The sequence below is a fragment of the Monomorium pharaonis genome, chromosome 7, assembly GCF_013373865.1.
Source record: "Monomorium pharaonis isolate MP-MQ-018 chromosome 7, ASM1337386v2, whole genome shotgun sequence".
Classification (NCBI taxonomy): Eukaryota; Metazoa; Arthropoda; class Insecta; order Hymenoptera; family Formicidae; genus Monomorium; species Monomorium pharaonis.
Genome location: NC_050473.1, coordinates 8,060,518 through 8,088,228, shown reverse-complemented (window position 1 = coordinate 8,088,228; position 27,711 = coordinate 8,060,518). Strand labels below are relative to the sequence as shown.

Genomic DNA, 27,711 nt, shown 5'->3' with positions numbered 1-27,711 from the left:
TCTTGTCCATTTCCTCCAATTTCATTTCCGCTCGACAAGCGATATATGACAATATCGAGTCAACCATACAGAAGGTAAATGCAGCAGCAAATAAATTCTAGAGGGACGTTGTTAGATAAAAATGCAACTTTTTTCTAAATATTACTTTTATTATACATATATAGCTTTTTGGTTTAACACTTTTAAATTATAATAATATTATATAAAGAACGTATTATTAAAAAACAAAACAGAATTATAACATAAATTATATATATTCTGTATGCTTATGATTTTTTAGAAATACGTTAAAATAAACTATTTTTAAATGCTTTCAATTATTTGCGATTTCAGTTCTCTTTATTTCTACTTTATTTGTATTGTAAATTATATTTTATACTTGGATGTAATAGAATTGTTATTAGAGAGCATACAAATTTGGATTTTGGATGCATTAGAAAAGTTATAATTGTGTACAAAACGGAAAATGCAACAAAACAAAAAATGCTAAATACGACTAATGGGATCCACTTCACTTTTAATTATACGAACGTTTTTACTCATTAGTGTTGCAATGGACTTAATTAAACGTATAAATTGGACACTAAATTGGTCGTTTTCAATTGTTTCGATACTGCATCGCATGTGTCATTATCCACAGCAAATATAGTTCGTAAATTAGAAACGCAGAGGGGGTTAAAAGCCTTTACTAGAATTTAACGCAAATGGCTTAAACGTTACTGTTTAGTCTCATTACAGGCAACGAATTTACTAATCACAGAGCCAATCTATTTGATCCCAAATTAATGTGTTGTTGGAATCTAATATTGAATAGCATTTGATACTGCATGTTTGAAATGTTTAATATGAATTATACGTTGATAGTACGCGAAATAATGTTAATACAGTTACTAGCAATGTAGAATAGCAACATTGACTTTAAAACAGCAACAATTAAATATTCAATACATAAAACAGTAAAAATGTGTCAAATAAATCAAGTTGCTGTGATAATAATTAAATTTATCCTGTGCATTAACTTTAAAAAATCGCTTTAGATTTATATTTGTTCCAAAGACGAATTTGTATTAGAATAGTGTTTGTGTTGCAAGTTTACAAGACTCTGGCTCTTGAACTGTTCGTCTTGTCAGACTCACAAACGATTGATCGACAGATCACAGGTGCATTCCTGACAAGCAGGTCTGCACATTGCAGTAAAATGCCTATCAGGCGAGCTTCTCTGTACAACTAGCTAATCACAAGTTCTATTGCGAAGAGATCTACACCATCAGCGGGAATTCTCTCCCGTAACGCAGCTAAGATTCTGGCGGATCACTTTACGGGTCACCGCGGACTAAGCTGTTCGCTATGCGGGGTAGGTCACATATACCGTACAACCTGTTTGGGAAGTGGAGAACCGGAAACGTTTATTCGGCTCCCGTTTCATCGACCTCTCGCTCTCGCTTCTCCCGTCCTTCTCTCTCCTCGTCTATCTATCTATCTATCTATCTATCTAACTATCTATAATATCTATCTATCTGTCCAATTATCTCAACAGCACAGTTCACTGTTCTAATTAAACTGCTTCAACTAGAAGGGACAAAGGATTAGTTCTAGCGCCTTGTTTAAGAGAGTGACTTTGTATAGGAACGCATGCAAGAATAATTATGGAATGTATGGATCATAAATTATTGCGTAACTATGGTTAACTGCGAGCAGATCATACATTACTACTGCGCAAAGTGATCTGGCTCTGAGTGAATTACAACTGGAGAAGCTATTAATAGATGCCTGGGATTAGTATTGGATTCACAGCAGGTATTAACAATAATAATTCATAGGATACCGCATTAACAAGCGAGTAGTCGGTTCTCCATGTGACAGAAAGGTTTCCGCTGGGTAGGGTAACGACGAGGAAAGCGAAAAAAAAAAGAAAAACAGAACGTCGAGACAAGATCGCTTCGGACAATAGGTGGGTAATTCGATACTGACTAACAGCTACGTCCGCTCTTCGGCGTCACCGCCGTCGCGACGCTTGTACTTCGTGCTCTAGCGACCACACCCCCGCGCCATTCACAACCCCACGCGCCCGAGCGTGTGTACACACCCTTAACGCCAACTAGGCTTTTCATTACGCAGCGTGATTGATGACGACCCATCGTTCCGCGATATTATTTTGAGTAGGTGCGCGCCTAGGCCGGCAACCCGCAGCAAGACCCATTATCTGTCGGTCCTTTCGCCCCCCGACCTCGTCGGCCGCCACCTCTCTCTCTCTCTCTCTCTCTCTCTCTCTTTCTCTTTCTCTCTCGCTCTCACCATCGTCCTCGTTTCAACGGTCCGCCATCGCGCGCACGCCCGCCTTTCGTACCCAAACCCTTTTGTTCGGCGTGGTCCGACGGCGCTGCTAATGGAAAGCACTTTTAACCGATGCTAATGGAAACGCGCGCCACCGAGTTATCTCATCGATGCCCGACGCCGCGCCAGGAGAAATCACCCCGAAAAATTATCCCTCCCTCCAGGGGCGTGCTCTCCCTCGTCACGACTTTCGATCGTCGGATTTAATACTGACACCGCATAGCTGAGGTTGACGCTTGAGGGCTGAAATAATCAGTCAGGGCAACGATAAGGGCACGGGAATGTTGCTCTTGCGGTACCTTTACGTGCGCACGCGCGTCTTCCGCAGTCTCTCTGTGGAGTCGCGCGCGGAATTTCGCGAATTCGGAAAATCTTACCCGTGATGGTACGTATGAGCGACGAGGCATACGTGTATATTCGGAAGAGGTGAGACGTGCGTAGGAAAATTTATGCGAATTCTATGAACGTAAAATATATTTATGTGCTGTTTTATTTGTCGGAAAGCTTGTTCATTTAAGTGCAGTTGTAAGTAAACGACGTTGTAAAAAGAAGCGCTTGTATACGTAATACCATCATTTTGCTATGAAACAAAAGGAGAAATAATAGTAGAAACTGCGCAACAAATTTTGAAGAAGAGTGTGATTTTAAAGATGTCTTGGATACTTTTAAAAAACTTTTGGAAAACAAAATAAATACGTAAAATTAGAAATACATTAAAATTGTCTGCAACAAGATTAATTATTGTTCAAGAATTAAATCGGGATTATTTAACGCGAGGAAATAGTCAAAGGATAAAAATGTGAACGGATACAGGATTGGACGCGTTCGATTTTCCTAACGATCTTGTTTCAGCTTTAGTAACGTGTCTTCGCCGAAGGATTGAAACCGTCGTGCTCGCCCGACGTTATTAAATGCCGTCATCAGACCGTTGTTACGGAGTACATTTTCTCAAGCGGATAAAATCGAGACTTTCTTCGCTGAGGATGAAGAAAGTGGATTCCTAACGAGAGCGTCGCCGCGCGCGGTGGCGTTTACGCCACATCGATCTTTTCCGTGACGAATTTTCGTGTCGTTTCACCTCGCGTCTCTCCATCCTTCCCCTTTTTTTCTTCTTCTTGCCACCACCGCGGAGAATTTGTCTTGGTCTTATCTCGGCGTCGTGCTGTAACCATCTGCTGCGCGAGAAGGCTGGCGTACTCTCTGCCATAAATTCCCATCATGTTCAAAAACAAACAGAGTAGAATTGATCCATTCTCTTTCTTTCTAAAAAAAAAAAAGGGATGAGCTTCCACCGTGCTTTCGCTCGTATGTACACGCGCGCGCGGTACATGTCGTTTATAAGAACTATATTTGTTATTGACAGCGAGATCGCCTCTCGCAATTGCGTTACGGCGAAATATACGCAATTTACCGAACAGAGATACGCAGGGCAAAAAGTACTGAAGATAATGTTTTATGTAATTGAATAACTCGTAAAAAGAGATAAATATTATGACCTACAAAAATCCCTTACTTAAAATATTTTTTTATCGCGGCAGAAAATATTCCACTTATGCTGAGGCAGGAATTCTCAAAGTATAGGTTGCGAACAATTTTTCAGCTATAGCTGAAAAATAGCTATAAAAATAACCATGTATAAAATAGCCATATATGGATTCGAATTTCGAAATAAATTACTTATTAAACTTTTTGCCTATGAGAATGATTCGCTTTGATGAGAAAAATATGAGTAGAAATATGAAATATGTGCTTTTTTAATATCTTTATTCTTCATATACATATTTTGAAAAGATGTATAAAATCAGATTTAATAAAAAAATTAAAAAGAGGTATGGGAGTGAAACAAATAAATAATCAATTTATCTCCTCTTCTTACTTTTTCGTAATCCGTAAAGCCAAATGGCTCGCGGATGTTTGCAGTTTGAAAAAAAAATAGGTCGCGAGCTACATAAGTTTGGGAGAGAGAGAGAGAGCCTGTGTTAGGGATTATTTGTGGACATAGTTCACATTTCTCGTCTACCCGTCCTTGCATAAAGCCTGTACGGATACACAACGACCGGATAGTTTACTTTTTACAGACGTCGTGATTGCGTATGACAAATTAATGACCCGGCACGCCTCATGCATGAGAAGTTTCATTGCGGCGCGAAAAAAGACGCGTTTCGTCAGAGAGCGCCGTGTTCCGGAATGAAAATCACGTTTGCCGTCCGTCAGTCGGGCGGCTGGACAACGTGCCCAGCATTCCCTCAAGGATTTTTCGTCTAACGGTAATTATACCTAAAGATTCGTTTAGCGGAAGGTCCGGGCTTCGAGTGTTCTTTTCAGCCCGCGGTTGGAATAGCAAGAGCGTATCGACGACGATGACGATTCTACCGTGGAAAATGTATGCGAGGGAGAGGCCTAGTTTCCTGATGATCGTAAACTCGAGAGGCTTCCCCGTTCGGCGCGCATCGTAGAGAAATTCTCAAAGTCAAAGTGGATCACCGCCGTGATAGGGTAACCGAGCGTATGATTTATAGCGAATTGAAGAGCCCGCATTCATTTCTAGGAATGGTCTAATCCCTTAGCAATCCGCCTACGACGCGATTGGATATCCTCGCACGAGTTAGTTTGTTCGGCCCGATTGCGACTGTCCATTTGCGTAATTCGCCACGTAAACTTTGCTCTTTGGGGGAAAGAGTTAGCCGCGCCCGCGCGTGGAAATCGAATAAGAATCCTAAAGCGAGCATACCAAAAAAGGGAATGAATGCGCACTATCCTCGCAACAGAGCGCGAAATACGGGTGGAAGCGAGGAGGATTTTGAAACACCATTTTTTTTCGGCGGTAGTTTTAAAATACAATTTTTTTTCGGGTCAGCCTCCCGCGAAGAAGCACCATTTTTTTTCGGACAAAAGCTGTACTATCTACAGAGTATCTACATTTCTCTCACTCATAGTACCTACAGTTTACAGTGTGAAAAATGGTAGTTCTTCTCGCTCGAAGCCCGACCCGGGCGAAACTGTTACGTAGAACTGCCTTGTATTCAAAACTTTTCTCCTCTCTGCTTGTCTGTTCTGTTTGCAAAATAACATTGGATGCGGTTAGGTCAAGATTTGATTTAGTCAATTTGTTCCCAAAATTGGGTTATGTGCATTATGTTAGTACGTTTGTGGCAGGTTTTTCTTTCCTCGGTTACATCAAAACGTAAATCGAACTTTTTCTGTAACTATCATTAGGACTTGAAGCTTGTTTCCTGTTTTTATACATATACTATAATTATTTGTAATTTAAGTAAACATATCAATGAACGTATCTATAATGTGCTCTGAAAAAAGATACTTAAGCGTTCATTTGTGGGATATAAATTTATTTCGCTGAAACAAATCTTTATTTAAATATAGTGATATAATATTTTATTTCTAGCAGATAAGCCAACTATAAGAAAAATGAAATATATTTCATTTTTATTAAGTTACTTTCTTATATATATATATTGACATTGTTCAATATGTCCATAAGTCAATTAATTTAACTAACAACTGTTAAACTTAACTTACGTAAACATAATTTGTTTTATATTGTGTGTGTTAATAGTCGGTTTGTACTCGCCCAAATGGAACGCGGTACTAAATTATTGCAAATGTTGCTTTTATTTAATTTGACATTTATTTAACTAAAGTCAAAGATCATTAGTAATTGCTGTTTTAATGAAAAGCATGAGATAACCGGATGCACAGCAGATATTCCTCATCTCTGGACGCATTAAGCGATCTTACGAGGGTTCAGTGGTTCGATGAGTTCCGATTCCCACGATTTTTGTGCCGCCGGCTTCCTATGTGATGAAACGTTTTCCAATTACTTTTGGCGCAAGTGGAATCGGAAGGCACTTACGAACGACGCTACCTTCTCGAATACCACTATATATTTACTGGAACGAATAAGCGCGCGCGATCGCGAATGGGAATTACGATCGTGTTTGTGTAAAAATTGTGTTGTGCTAGCGCGGCGTACCTTGAATTTGCCCCGGTGAGTTACCTTCACGTTAGAAATCGACGACCCGCCCTATGAAAAGTTTTCTTTCGACCCCGCAAACTTCCAACCCCGCCCCGGTGATTTATTCATGCCTTTTGTACTTGCTTTACACGGCGGCGTTTGTTTCTGTTGCTTAGCGTAGCGTGCCATGTCGGATTTGTGACGCGAAGTTTATGCGAAGTACACGTAATCCCTCCGGATGATATACGACCCGAAAAAGCAACAATTAATTTTGAAACTTTTCAGAGCAGCCACATTAATTACGAAGAAGCTCTTTGCATTTGAAAAGAAAAAAAATTGATGTAGAATTGATCCGAGATAAAGAGAAAGTGTTTCAGTCTCAGCACACGAATTTTTTCCCTTTGTAATTTTTATCTTGCGAGACTCAATTCTCTGTTGAATCGCAATTATCTCTCAAATTTTCTTCATCATATTCTATCCATCTTTCGAATCTTCAGGCATTTTTCAGAATTTCACTCCAACTCCTTCGTTTTTATTCTCTATTTTCCTATCAATTTGAGTGAAATCGACTGTTCGTGATCATTTCGTGGCTCTGTTTAAGAAAATGAGTAATAAAATAACTTGTTCCCTTCATTTTATTGTTCTTGCAACTCTGAAAGTTTTATTTGGAGAAAAAGAAGGATCGTCGAGTTCGACGTGAAATGGAAATGACTCTTGAGGAATAATAATACAGATTGTCAGATCCTGACAATCCATAGAGGCAGACTCCATACAGAACTTGTTGGAGATTTGCAAGTACGGTTTAATATTCGCGAAATTCTCTCTCCGGATCTTTCATCCGTCATATATGTTTGCTCGTCGGGCCGTATCATGAGGACAAAGACACTCTCCTCTTTCGATGTGTACACGCTCGTACTACGTACGCCGGATGTACCAATAACGACAATGCAGCTCCGACGTTCAATTCGGTAAATGTTCGATTTTTCAAGGCGTCGACGCGCGCAGAAGTCGGAGCTCTTAACGCGATCGCACGGAGATCGTAATATCCAACTTACGAGCGCTTGAAAAATAGAAAGAAAGAGAGTGTCGGAGTGCTTATTGGAAAGTATGACGCTCTTAACCGTACCGAACTCGACTCAGCTTTTCGCGCAGGATCAAGCAGGGGCGTGTCGTCTCATTAAATTCGCGACCTCTCTTCGCGGCGCCGTTCTTTCCATCTCGTTTCTTCCCTGTCTTCATTTCTCTTTTTCCTTTCTTCATTTTTGTTTTGTTTTTCCCGCCTTGACGATGTAATGTCAAAAAACGATGAAAAATTTGTATCTTTCTACCTGTGAGTGGAAATTAAGTAGAGTATGCGATGTAGAAACGAAAGACGCTACCGTTAACTCGTCGCCAGGGGAGCCTTGATGTTGTAATGATGCGTGGGAAAGGGGAGAGTTTCATAGAATATCGGCATGAGGACGGATGTGCGCGTTTCAATCCAGTGGTTAGCTCGGCCAGATTACGATCCGCAAGCGCTTCATTTCTCTGATATCTCGCCACATTAGAAGCAAATGAGGCCGCAATGCTACGTCGAACGTAAACTCGCTGCATCTCTATGTGAACCCGCTGTGGCCAAGAAATTCATGTCCCTCCTAATGCGCTTCTCGCATTACGAAGTTATATTATACAGGCGTGTAGAGTAAAACTTTGCGTTACTTAATTAAATGTTAATCGAGCCCGAAAAAATAATTTTGCCCGCAAAGTGATAATCTTTTACAGTTGTGTGTAAAAGAGGAAAGGGGAACACGTTTTTCTTTCTCTCCCGAATGCATGCTTCGTTGCCCGCGCGTAAATTCTGAAAAATTATTAGTTCTAAAGTTCAATAAATCATCAATTATTGTCCCAGTTTTGCACTCGATGAGAAATGTACTCGTGTAATCGATGAATATTAAGCTAAGAATCTTTTTGACGCGCTCAATTTAACAAATTTACTGATACTACAATTACAATTACAATTTTATATTATATAATTAATTAATTGGTTTATAACACGATTAAAAATCAACAACGGTGTATCTAGAAAATTAAATTGTTAAATATACTTTAGACATTGTTAATTTAGACTTTATTTTATTCCAGTAAGAAAAATATGTTCTTTATAACAATTTGTTTTATAAATCCACCATCATACACTTGAAACATACCGTTCCATTATTTTAAATTTCTTCGTCTTTGATTACTGTTTTTCTCCTTTAAATCGAACCGTTTATTTCAAAGTAGAGTAATAAATCCCACTTTATCGGAAGAAGTTATGAGAACTCAATGAGAAAACGTAGACAATGATCGGAAGGAGTCCGTTCATGAGGTATATGAGAATCGATCTTGTCCGAGTACATCCCGTAAGAAATGGGCGAAGAAGCCGAGGGACAAGGGCGCGAAAAGTGCAATGAGTTCCAACAGGTAGCCGCGGATGCGACTGTGGTTTAAAAGCAATTTTCTTGTCACACCCCGTCACATTCTTCTTCGATAGTTTGGAAACGATCGACTTCCCCTTGATTGCATACATATTGGGAGCTTTGTCGGTCGATATTAACGGCCACGGGCTCTTCCCGCGTTGGAAAATTATGGCTTGGCATTGCGAGTTATTTACAGGGGCCTCTCCACTAAATGCCATCGATACTATTTCCGCGTATCGAAACGTCCGGACAAATATATCATTCCTTTAAAAAGTTTTAACACGTCACAGTTTTTTAAATGCTCCTTCGTAATTCGGGCTGGCTCGGAAGTTTGATTTATCGCATTTATTTGATGCACTTATGGAATATCAATTTTTTGGGGGGGCTTCGCGGTTTGCCTCTCGCGTTTGTCAGAACTCGTAGTTCTTCTGAATGCGTAATGTCCGATGAAAGCAGAGTAGTGAAATTTGAAGCGTGAAATGCAGATAACGATCGCAAGTGTATAAATGAATAAAGTTAGAGCTTGCGCCGGTCCTCGAATTTTCGGTACGACGAAACGAGGCCGAACGAGCGGCCACGTACGAAGTTAATGGTTGCATAATTTATGCAGATCGTCCCGCTCCGCGAAAGCCTGTACTTCCAAAACGGCCAACGGAAACGTACACGATTTTGAATGTCGTTGAATGCGCGCGCGTTGATCACGATGGACCATACATTAGTGAAACGTCGGCCGTCAACGCAGCCTGATTGGCTCACGTGACAATAGACGCATGAATAATTTATCGCGCAATTGTCTTCGTTTCCAACTTTGTTCCCCCGAGTGCGAGACCATATATTTATTGCATTTCGGTCCTCGCCGGGTAGTTCTATCGATTTCAGTGTCTGTTCCGGGAACGTAAAAATTTTAAAGCTTAACAGGACACAACATTACCATTTATAATGTATTCGTATATCGCGCATATATATTTTTGTGTAAACTTTCGGACTACTTTGTTGCTTATCTTTAAAATATTGATCAAAGGAGAAGTGTTATTCTTTTAGCTAGTAAACTCCGCGAAGAATATTGCGAAGTTTCGCCTTTGAGATAGAATAATCAAGATATTCCGTTTAACAATTAACAACGAAGTTCTGGCAAACAATGATTTATTCCTTAATTTTCTATTATTGCGCTATAAATTATTTTTGCGATATGAAATGTTACATGTTCCTTCTTCTAAAAATAATTCTGGTCTTATCAATTTTCTTGTCGATTTGATACAGAGGCATGTCACTTTTTTTTTTAACAAACTGACGTAAATTTCTAACGGGAGATAAATATCTTAGTGACCGAACGTCTCTATACCCGGAAACTTATTAATTTTAAATATATTTTTATAACATTTTAAAATTTAATTATATAATAATTTAAATACTTTATATAATTTATGTAATGTAGGTTATTTTAAATATTATACTTTATATTGTGATTATTTTATATTGTGAATTCTTATAAAAATTTAATAAGCTTGGCTCTCCATTATTACATGCCCGTTTACTGAGACATTTGCCTTATGTTTTGCAAAATTTTAACTTATTTTCTTTGATATTTAACTCACAAGGGAAGTCATCCGACGCCAATTTGATTCTCCATGAAATATGTTATTGAACACAAAAATCAAAGAGACACGTATTTTTTTAATGCGGAATTTCATGTTTAGAGGGTGAAACACCTCTTCGGGGAAAAAAAAACGATTCTTACACCTTTCGGAGCGAATATCGTCAGAGATATAAAAGAAAAAACTTTTTTAAAATACCATCTCTAAACATGAAATTCCGCACATTAAAAGAATACGGTCTCTTTGATTTTTGTATTTAACAACATATTTCATGGAGAATCAAATTGACATCGGACGCCCGTGACACTTTCTTTGCCAGAGTTTTGCTTTCTATATAAAAATCCTTGAGTACATGTTACCCCGGTATATATTATATTATTTTCTCGCAACGATTGATTTTGACATTTCCGATATGTTTCAGGGCACGCGTATTCACGCGTAGATGAAGACGTCACTTACACCCTCGAGACTTTTGGCAGTCCCGCGAGGAATTCCACTAGGCGCTGCAGAAAATCCTTAAAAGCCGTAGTTGCCAAGTTTTAAAATACAACGCCAGGCTATGGGACGACGCGTTGTCCTCTTCTTCGTAAGGTAAGTCGTCGCAGCTACCATCACCATTTACCCATTGGTAAGTTTCCAAACTTGAAAGTTTTGCGAATCGCGCATGTACTTGGGACGTATCCGAGTATCTCGCGGATGGAGTTCGTGTGCATTCGCTATGTATATGCATCGCCATACTCTCTCCTCCCTCCCATCTTTTCCCCACTTTTCAGGCCTTCCTCTTCCGCCGCCTGACGACGCGCGTTTCGCATCGCGTTTGCCAACTCGCGCGATCGCGTTTCCTCGTCGAGGCAGAGGAGTCCTCCCTGCCTATGTCATTACGAAAAAGAGCAAGCTGAGTTTCTAATCCGCTAAAATCCGTTCTCCTCCCCTTCCTCCAACTTCACTACGTCTCGCAACTTGACTACGTTAGGGGAAGGTACGATGGGAGGATGGGATGAATCTTCCTCTCTTTCGTCTTCGGATAAAAGTAAATAATCCGGCTTCACGAAATAATCGGACACAGTTTGAATAACGGGAGCGTGCTCGCGGAAAAATTGTAAGTTGCATACAAAGCGTATCGCCTTTCCTTCTGCGCTATTTTCTTACCTGTCTACTTCTTAGTCTGTCGTAGGAGAAAGGATTTTTTTTTAAAAAGGAAGTTACAAAACTGTTGTAATTCTGAATCGTTTAGGAAATAAGTTTTATTCTGTGTGTTTATTATAAAACCATACCAAAAGTATTATTTAAGCCTTTAACCACTAAGATCTGCTATGAGTACTTATTGACTCTTTTCAAGTTTTAATTGAGTTATATATATACGGTTTTCTATATATATAAAATTTCTGCTGAAAAATATAATTTCTCTATATATATTTATGATATATTCTTTTTAAAAAGAATCTATCAAGATTTTTATTTGATTCTTGTATCATTCGAGCTTACGTTTTTGACGCAGTTGGAATCTGCGAACCAACATAACATAGACTTATGAAAATAGATCAGTAAGATCTTATTTGCGTAACGGGACTAAGAAATTGCCCGTTTCTAATTTCGTTCACTATGTTGTGGCGGAAAGAAAGATGCAATAATAACGAAAGCTCAAACTTACTGCTTGTGAGCTTTCAGCGCACCTGTTCAGTCGTAAAAAATTGACGGGCGACTAAATCGTGATGGAGGGTCGTGAAATCCCGTGGTACCGTCGCGGTATCTACGGTCGGCGCTTATATCTTGTTTGCGAAGTTTTCGCGCGCGTTCTCGTCCGTAAAGAATGTCGCGGTATTTGCCTCGGAAGTAGACCGCGAGGCAATAACATTCGCGATCGCGCGGCGCGACAAAAATTTGCATCGCCTGTTATGCGAGGCGAAGTGGGTCGAGCGACATTGGATATAGTATACACGTAAGGAAAAGCGTTGCTTTTTACCATTATGACGTCGGCTTTCGAGATCATTGAACCGACGGCAACAGTGCATCCCTCCTGCAGCAGAATAAAATGCTTCTGCTGCAGTTATTCAAAATGCTTCTGATCGGCAAATGTCTTCGAACGAACTTACTTATTTTTATTTCAGATTTTTGAATGAAATACTTAAAAATAGAGAAACGAGACACAAAACAATAGAAGTGTTTAAATAAAACGTTTAATTTTTCCCTCGTAACGTTCTCTATAATCCTCCGCAATAATAACATTCTACAAATTCGTTTAACGGCAAAAGTGAAAGAGTTACGGTGTTCGTTTTAAATATATTAAATCGCATGCGACAAAATGCGAGACAATTTAAAAACGAGAGATTTGCAGGTTTACAGGAAAGGACAGTTAAAATTGCAATCCGATTTTCGGGCGGTGGATTTGCATGAGTTGTTTTGAGGTATCAAAACCGCGTTGCGAGATAGAAGAACTGCGCAAATTAGGTTCACGGTCGCCGACCTAAAGCGCGCGATTTATTTCGTTTCCATTAGTTTATTATCAGTTTACTTCGAGCTACCGCAAATCGGATTTAATGCTCATTACGGAGGCGGCACGAGAACTGTGCGTAGCTATCGGATAAGATCGCCGGGATTCGATCCGCGAACGAGGGACTATCTCGCGAAGTGAACTCTGCCGGCGAGATCTCTGAGCCAAGTTACAGCCTGGGAACTTCCGTTATACGGAGATAGCCCGGAGTCGGATTTAATCCCGATATTCAATTCGGGCAATCTGCCTGAATCGGGTTACTAGAACTAGCTTTGAGCCGGCAGCTGCCGACTTGTCGATCGAAGACCTTTCTTAACGTAACAGAAATCACGCGCGAAGACACGCGTAAAAAGACGAGTTTAGCATAACAGCGATTTTCGATCGCGATAACGCGTAGCACGAGCAGCATGCGTGAACAATAAAATTGCACAGAATGCTTCATTAACCTCATTGAAGTTTGATTCATATTAAATTCAAGCAAATCTACATGCAACATAATTTATTTTTTCAGAGTATCGATCGCCTAAATCGTACTATATCTTAATTTTTATAATCTGTATATTTTTACTTGATATAATAATACATTTATATTTTTTGTTTTAGTATTTTTATTTAATATAAGCAACATTTAGTGACAAAAATATGAATGAAATGAGAAATAAGTAACATAAAAATTCTTAACAAGTAACATCTTATTTTGTGTATCAGCAATATTTCAAAAATATATATGATTAACGTTAAAATTTTGTAGCTGACAATTACGTGATCGTGCAATTTTATACTAATTCTTTATATTTATATAAAAGAAGATTTATGAATATATCAAGATTTTTACAAATACTCTGTATACCACGCGTCTCTTTTTTCCCTGCTATAGTGACACAAATAAAGACGTAATAAACATGTTACAGCGCTGCATCCCCGCGGATCGGAATCGTTTTATGCTTTAAGCTCCCGTTCTTATGTAAATCCTTCCGCCATTGTATGTAACGTCGAGCTTTTCTGTTGCATTTGTGTGACTTTTCGCGTTTTGCGAGAATTCCGTTCAGAACCTCCCCCCTCCCCCCCCTCCCCGCTTTCGACAAGCTTCTGGTGCGGGATTGAAAATATCGCCGAGAATTTATTCGACCGTTGTTAACTCGCGAGTCGTACCAGATGTTCGTACCTATGTACATAACGCAGAGTGTTCTTTCTTTTCGCGATGCTCTCGATCTTCCGATACGACGCTGTTCCGGTTTTGATGCGGAAATACACGCCCGACATGTTCGCGCGCTAGTCTTTTCGACAGTAACGCTTTACTAGCGTATCGTAGTCAAGCGACATCCAACCCTTTTCGCTCCCGAAGGGACGCAACACAGAATTCCTCGCGAGAGAGGGACGCTTAGATTTTATTCCGCGTCCGTCGTATTCGTCCTTTTGTATTCGACGAAGCATCTCGCTCGAACGAATTTTCTTTCCAGGGTATTTGTAATTTTGCATTTACATCTTTATTTATTCGAGGTATCGCACATTCGCTCGTAATACAATCAATTGTAGAACATTATATTTGTGCAACCATGGATATAATGAACTTATTAAAAATGTGCTACTTTATTATGTATGTAAGGAAAGATACGTTATAAAAATTACATTTTTTTTTATACGGGGCGTCTATAGGGGCTCGTAATTTTCTCTCTCTCTCTCTCTCTCTCTCTCTCTCTCTCTCTCTCTCTTTCTCTTTTAAATAGGAAGTAATATCGCCCTAATTTACTGGATTTTTATAATTTTACTGAAGGCTCACAAAGGCAGGTAATTTTAATCTTTATTTGATACGTAATATTACAATATCCAATTGTTTTTGCGATCGTTATCTCGGATCTTTTACCTATTTTCTTTTTTTCTTTCTCTCTTTTTCCTTCCTCTGTGCTTCAGTTTTACTTTGCTTTTTCTCTCAAAGGATGTTGCTCAGTAATCTGGATACTGCGATGCACCAGAAGCAGGTAGAGGCGAAGGATTGCTAGGTCAGTGCTTTGTAATCCAGGGGACCTTCTGTAACCTACACACAGTCGCGCGAAATATTGGTTTGCTTATCCTACCTCGTTGAATTCAACTCCACGATTCTGCCTCCCGAGTGCTGCGTCATAAAAGTCAAATGGCCGCGTAAAGGAGGTGGCTCGTGTGTTCTGGAGAATAGCCAGAGATATGGCCAATACCACGAAATTTAATTGTTTGCAAGAGAGCGAGCGTGTGTGAGAGAGAGAGAGAGAGAATGAGAAAGGGAGAGGGGACTTTGGATTACGGTACTCTCAAAGTGTAATCCGATTACAACTCACAGCCTCCGAGACCCACATCCCTCCCCAAATTACCGCATCCTAGTCTTCGTAATTGGACCGACGTGTACTGACCGGTGTAATTTCCGTCAACGAGGTGGAATGCGTCGTTACTTGATCTCCACTTTCTGAACGACAAGTACCCCTGGCTGCGGCTACTCACAACAATGACTTGCGGTCTAAACTGGATTTTATTTTCGCGGAAAACACGCCGGTGCAATCCCACCGTCCTGTAAATCCACTCGAGTTTACCAGAAACCGGAAGCACACAGACGAAGTACTAACGTTGATAATGGCCGATTACGGAACCAGTTGTAGAGGGATCGATAGCGGGTATTAACTGTCACGGCATTGAGCATCTCTGAGGGGGTAGGAAGTGCCAAGTAAATGCGAACGCGAACACTGTGCAATTGACGCGATAATTAGTTAATATTGTCGCACGCGTTTAGACCGCGTCAATACGTGTTTATTTAAGAAACTTAATTACATAAATATTGCTCGTATTATTACACAAGACAGACAGCAGTTATAAATGTATAAATTTTAATTTTTATTACTTTTTATAGAAACAAGAAAAAGAATTGTTTTACTAAATAGTTAATAATTTTTCAATGACTTATTTATTTATTTTTACAAAATTATTATGTAAAAAATTATATAGTAAACTCAGATATTATGGCCATAGCTTTTTAAGATGCAAAAAACATACTTTTATTTTTATTATTTTTAATAGCGTTTAGTACGTTACTTTACTGAAGCTTAAGGCATGTAACACTATTACATTAATCGACATTAAAGAGAAAATAATGAGAATTTTATATTATTAAACTATTAAAATGTAAACATTGGCTATTTTTCACAATTTTTAGGCAAAAGATGGTCATAGTATTACAGGACACTTGGCCATAGTACATATTTTATGTACTTAACATTTGTAAAATAATAAAAAAAGTATAATTTTACATAATAAATCTTTGTGATTGCTCAGCTGAGATGATGTCTATCTCTTGGGGAGTGACAAAACATAGAATCGATCTATATTTTACGTACGTTCGTGCTAGATCTGTCGAGGGTACAAGTAACGAGCGATCGAGAAACAAAACGATCACCAAGGGTGCTCCAAACTCGGGAGTAGCTCGTCCTTTCGCTATGCGTCTGCGTTTTCCCGACTTCTCTCGCAGCCGCGAGCTATTGTTCTTTCAATAATGGACGAGCCACTTCGAGATGAGGCGAAGATCCAACAATAATGGCGCCGAGGAAAACGCTATCGATGCTACGTGTCGTGGAATAGTACACGTGAGACCATGTAGAGATAATGTTTACGCTGCAAGATGCGCGTTATATAAATCGACACGCATTCCATTTTTATCCCCAGCTATATCGCTATATCTCTCCTGCATCCTGTACATTTCAATCTTTAGATTCTACAAATGCGTACTGAAGTATTTTCCATTGTGTTTGCAGATCAAAGTGACACGTAATCAATCAAGCACGTAACTATTAAAGAACAATACGGAATTTTGTAGAAAAAACGCGGAATGAAATATGTTACTTTATTATTTAATAATAAAATATAAAAAGATACAATCTACATGAAAGAATTAAAATGGTTTTTTTCTGTAACCTAATATCATAAATCACAAATTTTTTAAAAATAATATCTGACGAGAATTGCAGAATCAATGAAAATTCAATTCAATTTTGTAAAAATTATTCGACCGTAAATTGATTGGTATGCAAACTAATAACTTAAAAATTAGTCTGAAATATAGTTTCAAAGGAGAATGTCTATTAGTATCGTCTTTGACACTATCTAATTAATTATTGGCTTTTTAGATTGAAGAAAATGGGAAATGTAAATTATGTGAAGTAACGTAAATGAATGTTGTTGGAAATAGCGCGTGCTTTTAAAACAACCTTCACATCGCTCAACGGCTCGTATTATGCGGCCCGTCCGAGCGCGAGTCCGCTTCTGCATAGGCTATAAACTGCCCGTTTAGCGGACGTATCAATATTGGCGCAAAAATCGTTGATGCAACGCGCGGGATGGGCCTCCATTAGAGCCGATCGTTTCCCTCGTATCCTGTCGGGCATGCCGTTTTTCAGGCGATCTACTGTGCGCGAGAGAGCACAAAGCAGAGGGGGTCCGTCTCGACACCGTTGTTTCGGTCGGCCGGAATTGCGTGTTGGCAGCAGCAAATGCGTTACGGTCTATCAACTTTTATCCGAAACGTGCCGTCCGCCACCGTGCCCGTAAGCCGTGGGGACCGCGCTGAACCGGAGGTGTTTTGGGCTCGTGCCCGGATTTGCATGATATGGTAATTTTTCTCGATACGCGACAGCAGTGTCACACGAGCGTCCACACGATATCTCTCTCTCTCTCTCTTTCTCTTTCTCTTTTTCTCTCTTTCTGCTTCTGTCTGTTCCTCTTCTCCGGTCCATGCAACGTATGGCGCATACACGCTACTGTATCACCGTGGACCCCGGAGGCGCATCTAGACGCGACGAATTTTAGATCGAGAGATAGATCTTCGTATGCGAGCCACGAATAATCCCGCATGCTGCGAAATTCAGATGAGGAGAGAGAACGCTGCGATTTGTATCGCTCGCCGGTGTGTTTTGCATCGCAGTTTGCGACGTACAATTTCCCCCTTTGACATGTTAACACGCCATCGTTCTGTGGTTGAAATCCCACGTTGTAGAAGGAAACAAGAAATGTAAAAGTGCAAATGACGACGATTCCGTTTATATCGTCGGTACATTAGTTTCTCGCGTAATTTTACCGCGAATTGAAATTGAATGTGAGCTGCTGTCTATATGCGCATTTTATGCGATTTTATTCAATATATTAATAAGATAAAGTGCAATAGTCTTTTATTTTAAATTTATCAATCTAATGAAGAATATAATTACAATGTAAAAAAAAAAACAATTTTAATTAAAATTCTCAATCGCTTTTATTTCTCCAAGATTTTAGTTTAATATAAACCACCTAATTTTCATTTGTCTTCTTGTTGCATAACTCAGAGAGAGAGAGAGAGAGAGAGAGATACGCACCTCTTACATAAAAATACACGGCACATAGAATAAATAGAATTCTTTTCTGGGGCGGCGCGAATTATACATCGTTTAAAGTGAGCTTTATTATTGTGTATACATCGTATTTTAGATTTTCGCCACTTTCGCGACTTCGCTTATGTAATCGAAAGCGTTATTACTTACGGAATAGCAACGCTAATTCAGAAGTGTAGGCAGAACAAATAAATGGACTGATTGCGTGTATATAGGTCTAGCTCAATGAGCGAGCGTGGTGTTCTAAGCTTCGACGAACATATTGGGTCACGTATTGGAACCGGCGCGATCACTATCGCGCGAATAGACTAGCAGAAATTGAATTGCACTTGCGGAGACTCTATACGTGCCATTGAATAGTGTGTAACTCGCCATTACCGCGTCAAATACGGGTATACGCTAAAGGAATGATTTAAGTAATTCAGAAACTCTGTCGGCCGCTTTACGTCTAAGGAGACGTCTCGTTGTTTGCATTAAATTTAGCGAGGCGTTTAAGGAGGGAAACTCCGTGAATGAGAACGATTTAAATTACATTTTAATCTTACGTTTGAGAGATAAACTTTTGATACAAGAGATCGCTCGCTAATTTCTCGGTTGGCGAATTTCTTTGTAAACGTTCCGTAATTATCTTTAACATTTTAGCCGACAGCATCGGTGCGTTGTAATATTTACGCAAAGAGAAACGCTTATCGATGTTTCAAAAATATGGATATAATGAGTTCCTCTAAGTGATTAATCGAATAAATATTTATGCATCGTGTAGGCATAGCTGAGATGCGCCGGAGCTTCGTAACTTGAAAGGATGAAATTAAGATGCCGTCCTTTGAATCGGTAGAGATGCCGCGCCGAGAAAGAGAGCCGCGTCGTTTCCCAAAGAAACGAGCGGCGGAGCTTGTACGCCGAGAAAGAGTCATCGGGGGTAGGTGGCGGGGGGAGGAGGAAGCGCAGCCGCGCGTTTGGCGTCAGACGCCGTATTAATTTTTCAGGGCGCATCAGAGATGCGAGCGAAAATTAACCCGGTGCATGCGCGATCGACTCTCAAAGACGGCAAGGTATTTCATATCGTGTGCATAAATGCGTAAGGCGACCTCTGTTACGAAACGCAGGGGGAGATCAACGCGCGGTGGCGCCTGTTTACAAATTCTTTTGAGAACACGGTCAGACTGATTATTCCGCACGAGGCGAAGAGAGAAAGAGAAAGAGAGAGAGAGAGAGAGAACTCGAAAGAATAAATCACGGTGGGGCGCGAGTGCGCGCACGGGCCCCGTATATTACGCGAATAATCACGATTGATCATCGCGGGGCGGAAGAAAACTGCGGGAGATGATATATGAACGGCGAAACGTACGGCGCGCACGTGGTTTCAATGATTCCATTTACGTGAACGATAATACGCCCTCAGTCTCTCCTCGTATCGAGACTCCCTTTCTTCTTTCTCCTCTATTTCTTTTTTCCTTTCCTTTTTCTCTTCCTCTCTCTCCCTCTCTCTCTCTCTCTCTCTTTTTACACCGCGCTTAGAACCGCGACTACGAAAGGGTGCTTTCACCCTCACTCGTACAGGAGGATCTGACAAATTAAATTTCACGTGCCTCTACCTTCGCGTCGCGGAGAAAAAAAGACAATTCTGTGAAATTACTTATGTCTTCTCAACTTCGGAAGAAGGGTAATTTTGTCGGCGTGTGTTATTCCGGTCACCACTGCCGTTCTACCTTTCCTTCTGATTTGCTCCGACGCCTTGACGTCGCCTTGTGAACCAGGCAATCTGCAGGGCTGGAGCGCAGATGCCTTGGTAGAGTTCTGCAAATGCGAAAGGGACGAAAATAATGTTAGCGGACGTCATTCGGGACGAGAGAACATTTGAATTCGACGAGATTCGTAGAATCTCTTTCACGATCTATATGTTATCTATCTCTTTTATTTATTTACAACACAGTGTTGCTACGAAGTAACAAAAATAATAATAGGAAAAAACTGAAAAAAAGACTTTTGAGGAAGATAAATTAATCCGAGTTAAAAGCGAGGGAGAGAAGTAATTTTTATTTCTTCGCGCACGCAAGAAATTTTCTTAAGATAGCCATCTAAGCATCTTTAATAACCATTTTTCATTGATTGCCATATTTGGAATTTTGTAATAAATGTCTCGCTGTAAAAAAATTTCAAGTAATTAAATTAAATTCTTTTATAATATAATACACGAGAGGCAAAGACACAAAACTCAATCAACGTTTAAAAGGCACAATGTAAAAAGTGTAAAAATAAAAATATAAGGTATCATTAATTACTTGAGAGCATCGTTTTTTAATGTAACATAAACGCTCAGAAAATCTCATATTTGTTTTTCCTTTACGAGAGCACACAAGCTTAACGTATTTAGTATAAGGGACGATGGTTTTCGTTTATAAAACTTTTTAATTCGGCCCTGGGCACAGGCTAGCTCTGTCAAGCGTAGCCACATTCAGACATCGTCACGGGGAGGGGGAAAACGGCGGCGGGTTGTCGGAAACAGCCGGTGGCAATAATGCGAGATGGACGTGATAGGGTGCGATCGATTTTCTCGATCTCGGGGGAACGGACTTCTTATTATTCCGACTGAGGCCGAGGCACTCCCGAGGAAGCGTTGTTATTCGATTCCGGCCCGGCGTCGTCGCTCATTCCCTCGAATCCGCAGCCGCCGCCGCAGCCACTACCCACCTTTCGCCCCTTATTTCCTTAGCCTACTTCGTGGCCGTAAAAATCCAATTCATCCCGGGACGCCGCGCCGGACAGGAATAAGAGTATTCCGTGAACGTCGTCGTAGAGTTGTCGTCGCGGCACGTTCGTAACGGCATAACAAACCGCCGCCGTCCGTCGAATGGAGTTTACCGCCGGCGGGAGAAATTCGGCAATCGAGAATCGTTGACGTCAAAAGATATCCGGCGAGTTCACTACACGGCTATAAATCTATACAGTGTGCCACGGTAAATCGTGGCACAATCGGTGAGGAAGCGCTTTCTTCGTGAAAGCAACTTAAAAATCGCGAGATAAATTCTCTTTATTGACTCGTAGAGAAATTTTTCGAGAGAAACGGTGATCTACTTAAATGCTTTCGTTTGCGAAACCTTTATACGTAATCGAAGAAAAGCAAATTGCATCTTTTAAAAACTTTCATATCGAAAATTATAAAGACTTCATTCGTTTGCACGCATAATCTCCTTTAACAAGGAGACCAATCTGTCTCGGTCTGTCTTATTATTGGTGCAGCGAAGAGCCATTATCGCGTTTCAAAATCATCGTTATTTAGAAACGATGCGGCCTGGCGGAGGGGAGAAGAAGTTTCACGGTTCACCGGCTAAAAGTGCCCTCACAAAAAGACCATTATAAATTCCATTAATACTTGCCGGGCATTCGGGCCAAGCCGGGAGTTTAATTATCTCTCGTGGGCAGCCTTCTCTCCGTCCGCGTGGCGCGGTAATAAGTAAAAGGGGACGGGTACCGCTGAATTAAGTAAGACTCGATAAAGCGATCGTCAAGAATTAACAGGTCAGCTCGCGTTCCCTCGGTAGAGGTTACTTTTCAATTTACGACATGCATTACCGCAGCTTTTTCGACACCGCCATACGTTAACTTAACTGTAGGTTATATATCAGACGCGATTCTTTAACTTTTACGGGGAAGATGTACGATCGTCAGCATTTAATCTTGGTAGCGTTGGAACGGATGCTTGGTGGTACCAATCAGCTTAATTAACTGTAACCAATCGATTTAATTGACTGTTGATTATTACTTAACACGCCGCATTTTTCGATTAATCAAATTTTATGTATTTACTTTTCTTTCCAATGTTGTTCTATTTTCGCGGTTTTCGTGTTGTTTAATGTCTTTTAATATTATGTTAATCCTTCGCAGACCAATCGAACTCGTTTCAAACTCAATTTTTTCTATTTTGCCGATCTGCTTCAATTTTAAACATGTGTAGAAAAAAGTATAAGAAACATTTCGGTTCATATCGTATTCATAAATGTTAAAAGTTTTTTTTCAGAATTTTTTTCAGTTTTTTTTACACCCCAAAAACCCTTTGAAAAGTGTAACTGTTTACTAGTGACCCAGTTTGATTAAGCAGTGAAAAACAGTTGGTCTGCAGGGGATATTAATATATACGAATCATTCATAGTCAATTTGTGATATTTAATACACTTGAAACAACATCATTTAAAATAGCGAGTGAAAATTACTGTTATTATAATCATTATCGAGCATGCCGGTTGTAATAGACGAACAAACAATGTGCTATAAATGAAAAATGTGAAGAGATAGTTTCGACTTTCGTCTCGTCAGAAATTCTTAAAAGCTCTTTTTATTTATTTATCCAAAGAGTTTACCTTTCAAACGGTATACAAAGTATGCGAAAGATAGAGATAGAAATAGATAGATAAATCGAGAGAGAAAGAGAGAGAGAGAGAAGGAGCTGTGGAAATATGTTTATAAAGTAAGAACTCTTTTTGCTTTACGACGGTGCGTAGCGGCGGCTGGCGAGGTAACGATTTTCTTCCGTCGTGAATATACTTTATTTTCTTAGGATGCAGCCTGATCAGAACAGAAGTTACCAACTACTTTATTGTAAAGTTCCCGACTGGGATAACGATCGGTTAGTAACGCCTGGTCTCTCTTTTATTACCGGATTTATAAAGTAGGATGCTTACGTCAGCGGAAATGCAACGACAAAGAAGCTTCGCGATGTACATTTTCTGTCGAACCAAATTTTTGTTCGCGATCCTATTATAATGAAATTGATATTTTCGAGAAATTACGCTGCAGCACATAAATCAAGCGCTCTCAAGAGTCAAACTGGAAATTTCATTATTTTAATTGAAGATTGCAGTTAATATTCCTTTTATGAAATTTGCGTCAAGTTTAATAGGTTAATTTAAATGAACGAATTGTCATGAGTGATCGGAATTCGGGAATTTTCCGTTAATAACCTAGAAGAGATTTTAAGTAAATACATTGTTTCTATTTTATATATTATAAAATATGCATTACTCAGAAATTATATAAATTGAGAATTTGTTACACAATGCAACGATATATAATCAAGATAGAAACCTGCGAAACATCCAATTTTTACACATGCTCAGAACAAGAGATCACAAAGTTCTCTTTCTCAAGAGCGTTTTATGAGAGTTCTACTAGTTCTTTGGGAGATTCGATCACAATGGGGTGCCATTATCAACATACTTCAAAGGCCAATCGAGACTTTGGCTTATCGCCTATTATCAGCTTAACTCGTTTCCATTTAACTTTCGTAACACCAGGTCGTTCCGTTTTTCAACTAATCTACATGCGGCTCATAAACTCTAATCCAGTTACAGATATAAAAAATTTTCCAAAGTTTGATTTTTTAATTAGCTATTTTTGTTAAAAAAATAATGCTATAACTATATTTCTGTTTCTCTTATTATTTTTATGATTTTCAATCTACTGATTTTCAAATATACAAAAAATATCTAACCATATATATGTAACACAATTAAATGTATTTTTATTAATAATTAAATGATAATTAATTTGCTACATGTAATTAAGAAACTAGCAACTACTGTGATTGTCCAATTATATTTTATTTGTGTACTGTTTGCAATTTACGAATAGTGCACAATTTCAATGATACATATTATATGCTTTATTAAATTCAGCTAAAGATTCAATTCTTATCGCACAATTACTCGTTTGCATATGTCACCTCTTTGTTCACCTCGAATTATTTCTGGTGTCGAATGACGTTTCAATTATAGCAGTCTCCGGCGCGCCGACTGTGTTTTCAATGGAATGAAAAGTAAAATCGCGGGAATGGGAGCGGGATTGAGTTTATAAATCCCGCGATGCTATCTCATTGCGAGGCGTGCATACACTCCACATTTCCACTGTTCTCGCAACTCCCCAGCGCGAGAGGATTAAATCCGCGGGATGTTTGGCAACGCAACCCGTCCGCTCATCCCATAAAACACTTTTATCCAATACGTATCCAAGATTTCCATAAATTTGCGCGGTCCTCCGGCGCGTCCGCGATAAAGCATCGTACCCCGGGCGGAAATGCGCCATGAAAATATTCCGCGGTAACATCTCGGGGCTGCATCACGCATGGCCGACTCGCGGAGTTCTAACGGATTTTCTCTATTTTTTTTTCCTTTTTGCGACAAAGAAGCTGCTACTTCCTTTGCCTTTCGACGTGACACGGTTCGTTTATTCGAAAGCAAAGGATCGCTCACATTAGTCATGAATCCCCCTCCCCCTCTCTTTCCTCCTTTTGAGAAAAGAAAGGCTGTTCCTCTCGATCATGTGCGGTCGGCCGTAATAAAACTTTCGGAGACCCGGTAATAAAAAAACTGGCCGGAGGAAACGACTGTAATGGACAAAGGATCAAGGATGGATTATTTGCGGAAATGTTAAGTGAAACAGCCAGCCAGTTTGAGAAAAATTGACATATTTGTTCTTAGCAAATATGAGATACGTCGCGTTTAATGAACTTTCTGTCACAGTGATTCACTTAAATCTTTTGAGACTTTTTAGGACTTTGAAATATCTCTAGGCAAGTAATATAATAACGTACAGCTGGCTTTTGTCTGGAATTCTTCCTGCACCGCTTTTGCGTTTGAATTTTTTAAAATATACTTTTTGTGTTTATTTTTAAAAACCTGAATGAAAAGCAACACAATGAATTTCATATATTGCAGCATTTTAATACATTGTTATATAAAAAAAAAAAAAAAAAACAGATTAAAATGGAATTGAACAATGAAGCCTTTGCACCATTCGACACGATTGACCCAGTACATTTCTTTTTTTGAAAAATTAAAAAGAACATTCTAATTAGTTATAATATTTATTAGAAAATAAACAACTATACAAATATTTTCTAGAAATGTTTAAGTGTATGTAAGAATTCTTTTCATTTTGAATTTTATACTTGAAAAATAATAAAAATTAACTTAGAATCGTTATGACCCAACATGTGTACAGAGGATTACGATTTGAGATTCTTGTATGGTTAAATGGAAGCGGTCAGAATACATCAAAGGCATTGTTACCCTTTCATGTTGACGTGAATCGGTTACTCCGGCTGATTCCGAAAGGATAAAGCTCCTTCGTCCCGAATTAAGGATGGCTTTTCGACTTGACAAGTTGCAAACTGTCTTTGAAACTGCATTGAAACTCCACCAGATATATTTGCGGAAGCCGATCTCTGGAAAGAAGCGACTTTATTTCTCGGATTTTCGTTGCGCGTCCCAGTCGCGAACCGTAGCAAAGCGGAGTACGCAATGATATCGGAAAAATGGGCTACCGTATAAAGGAATGGGGCGGGCAAAAGAAAAATACAGGAAAACAAGCGAAAAGGAGCAAAGCAAGGAAGAGTTCTTCGCGCGACGTCACCGAGGTGTTTGGCGCTTTCGTAGCAGACAGTAAATTCTTGAGCGACAATAATTTTGCGATGCCCCCTACCCATTGCTTCTCGTTGTTGCCGGATAACATTAGAGACCTGGTTCTCTGCCAAGATACATCTGCCAGCACTTACTATTTCATATATGGTTATACGTACGCAGAATGGACCAGAAAACGTGAAAGTGTGCAATAGTAGTGAAATCTATAATAAATTTTGATCAATTTTATTTCAACTAGCGTTTAAAGATATTTATTATTAACACTTTTTATAAATTGTTCTTAAACATGTGAATGGATTTTGCAATATAAAGATTATAAGATAATATAGTTAGCGGATATACATATACTTTTAAAAATTAATAATTTAATAAATTCCCTCTCTTTCCTTTTCTCTTTTTTTCCTTTGTTATTCGTTTTCCTTTTTCTTTGTCTCACTCGCTCACTCTTTGTCACTCATTGTTTTTTTCGCTTTTCTCTTTTACTTGTTCTTCCTTCCTTTTTTTTTTCATTTTTTCTATCACACTCAGTCTCTTACACTCATTATCTCTACTTTTATCGCTCTCTTTAACCCTCCTTTAGTCATTCTTATCTCTTTTCCTCTCTCTTTTCGTTATTCTTCTACTTTTCTCTTTCTCTTCTCATATTACCGTTTCTTCTCTTTCTCTTTGTATGATATGTGCGACTTTGTACGGCAGGAAATCGATTGTCGATTTCGGATCCCGTTTCCGCCGTGTTGCCTTCCGTGTTACAGTCACACACCTAGGTATATCGCGAAAGACGACGCGTTTTATTCACGGGCACCACCGTTACGCTCGTTTTGCGGACACACACATCGTCGAAATTAAATTTCCCCCTTCACTCTGCTCCATGCTAACGCTCTGTGATACCGATTCCCTCGGATTCTTCAAAGGATAGCTTATCTTCCAAGCGTCGCTCTCCTTGACCGCGACGTGGAGAACAAGCACGAACACGCGGCGAGATGTCCGTTTAATTTCCGTCTTTTTTCCCTTCTATTCTCCTCTCTTTCACTTTCTCTTTCTTTCTCTTTCTTAAACTCTCTTCTTTTTATTCGGTACAAAAAGCAATTACCCAATGAGGTCGTAATGTCTGTAGTACGGGGAGTTTCTCTTGTTTGAGAATAAAATTTAAATTCCTGTAATACCCCTTGTTCTACCACTATAAAACACAATGTACAATTATACTCAATTTTCGGTGAAGAGTAGTTAACTTTTTGACAAAGAAATTCGTTCATTATTCTTTTTGCATTTCTTAGCAATTTATGAAGCTTATATTCTTTCTCCCCCTCGCCTGTCCCTCTCTCTCTCTCTCTCTCTCTCTCTCTCTCTCTCTCTCTCTCTCTCTCTCTCTCTCTCTTTCTCTTTCTTTATATTTCTAGCAGTTTATATAAAATCTTAGTATTTTTAGAATTAAAGAAACAGATTCGACTTTATGTTAGCAAATGTGCACTATTACATTTTTATTCTGTTTTCATTGTGTTTCCATAATGTTAAACCTTTTTAAGAAAAAATGTTTTCCACCGAATGCATCTAGAAATTATTTAAAAACGAGTCTTTCAATTGCGGTATGGTCGACGTAATCGATATTGTTACTCATATATTAGGTGGATTTTCTCGTACCGAAAGCACGTCGATTTATAGTACGTTTTTATCGTATTTCAACTTAACTGCTACACATACATTTCCACGTCAACGCAAGTACGTTAAAGTCACGAACACGAGATTCTTCTTACCACCATTTTGCCTTAGTAGCTATTCCACAGTTTCCCGTTATTGTGCGCAGTCACTTATTTTCCCGAACGCGAGGGAGAACGGCCGTTGGGCAACTCGTGATTTCGCGGATTCGCATTTATCACACGTCCTACAAGATGGTGAATCTACATCCTACGGAATTGTTTTCCGATATCACTGTTTCAATGATCTCCGAAGATGATAGGAAGAGGGAATCACCAGCTGTTGTCATAGACGTGAAAAGACTACGGACTGTAAACTGACTTATGTACACCCTTTCGGAAAAAATAGATTATCGATTACGTTGTGCCGCGTTCGGCTGGCGTTGACAGCAA

At 39.4% G+C, this 27,711-nt stretch overlaps 1 long non-coding RNA gene across 1 annotated transcript in view; it reads left to right on the top strand.

Moving 5' to 3' along the window:
- The window catches only part of LOC114255686, a 137,891-nt gene extending 112,930 nt beyond the window's left edge, over positions 1–24,961 (top strand). The window contains exons 7-8 of the long non-coding RNA XR_004964217.1: positions 10,762–10,931; positions 16,605–24,961. This is a non-coding gene — a long non-coding RNA (uncharacterized LOC114255686). The remainder of the gene's footprint in view (positions 1–10,761; positions 10,932–16,604) is intronic.
- The last annotated feature ends 2,750 nt before the right edge of the window (positions 24,962–27,711 follow it).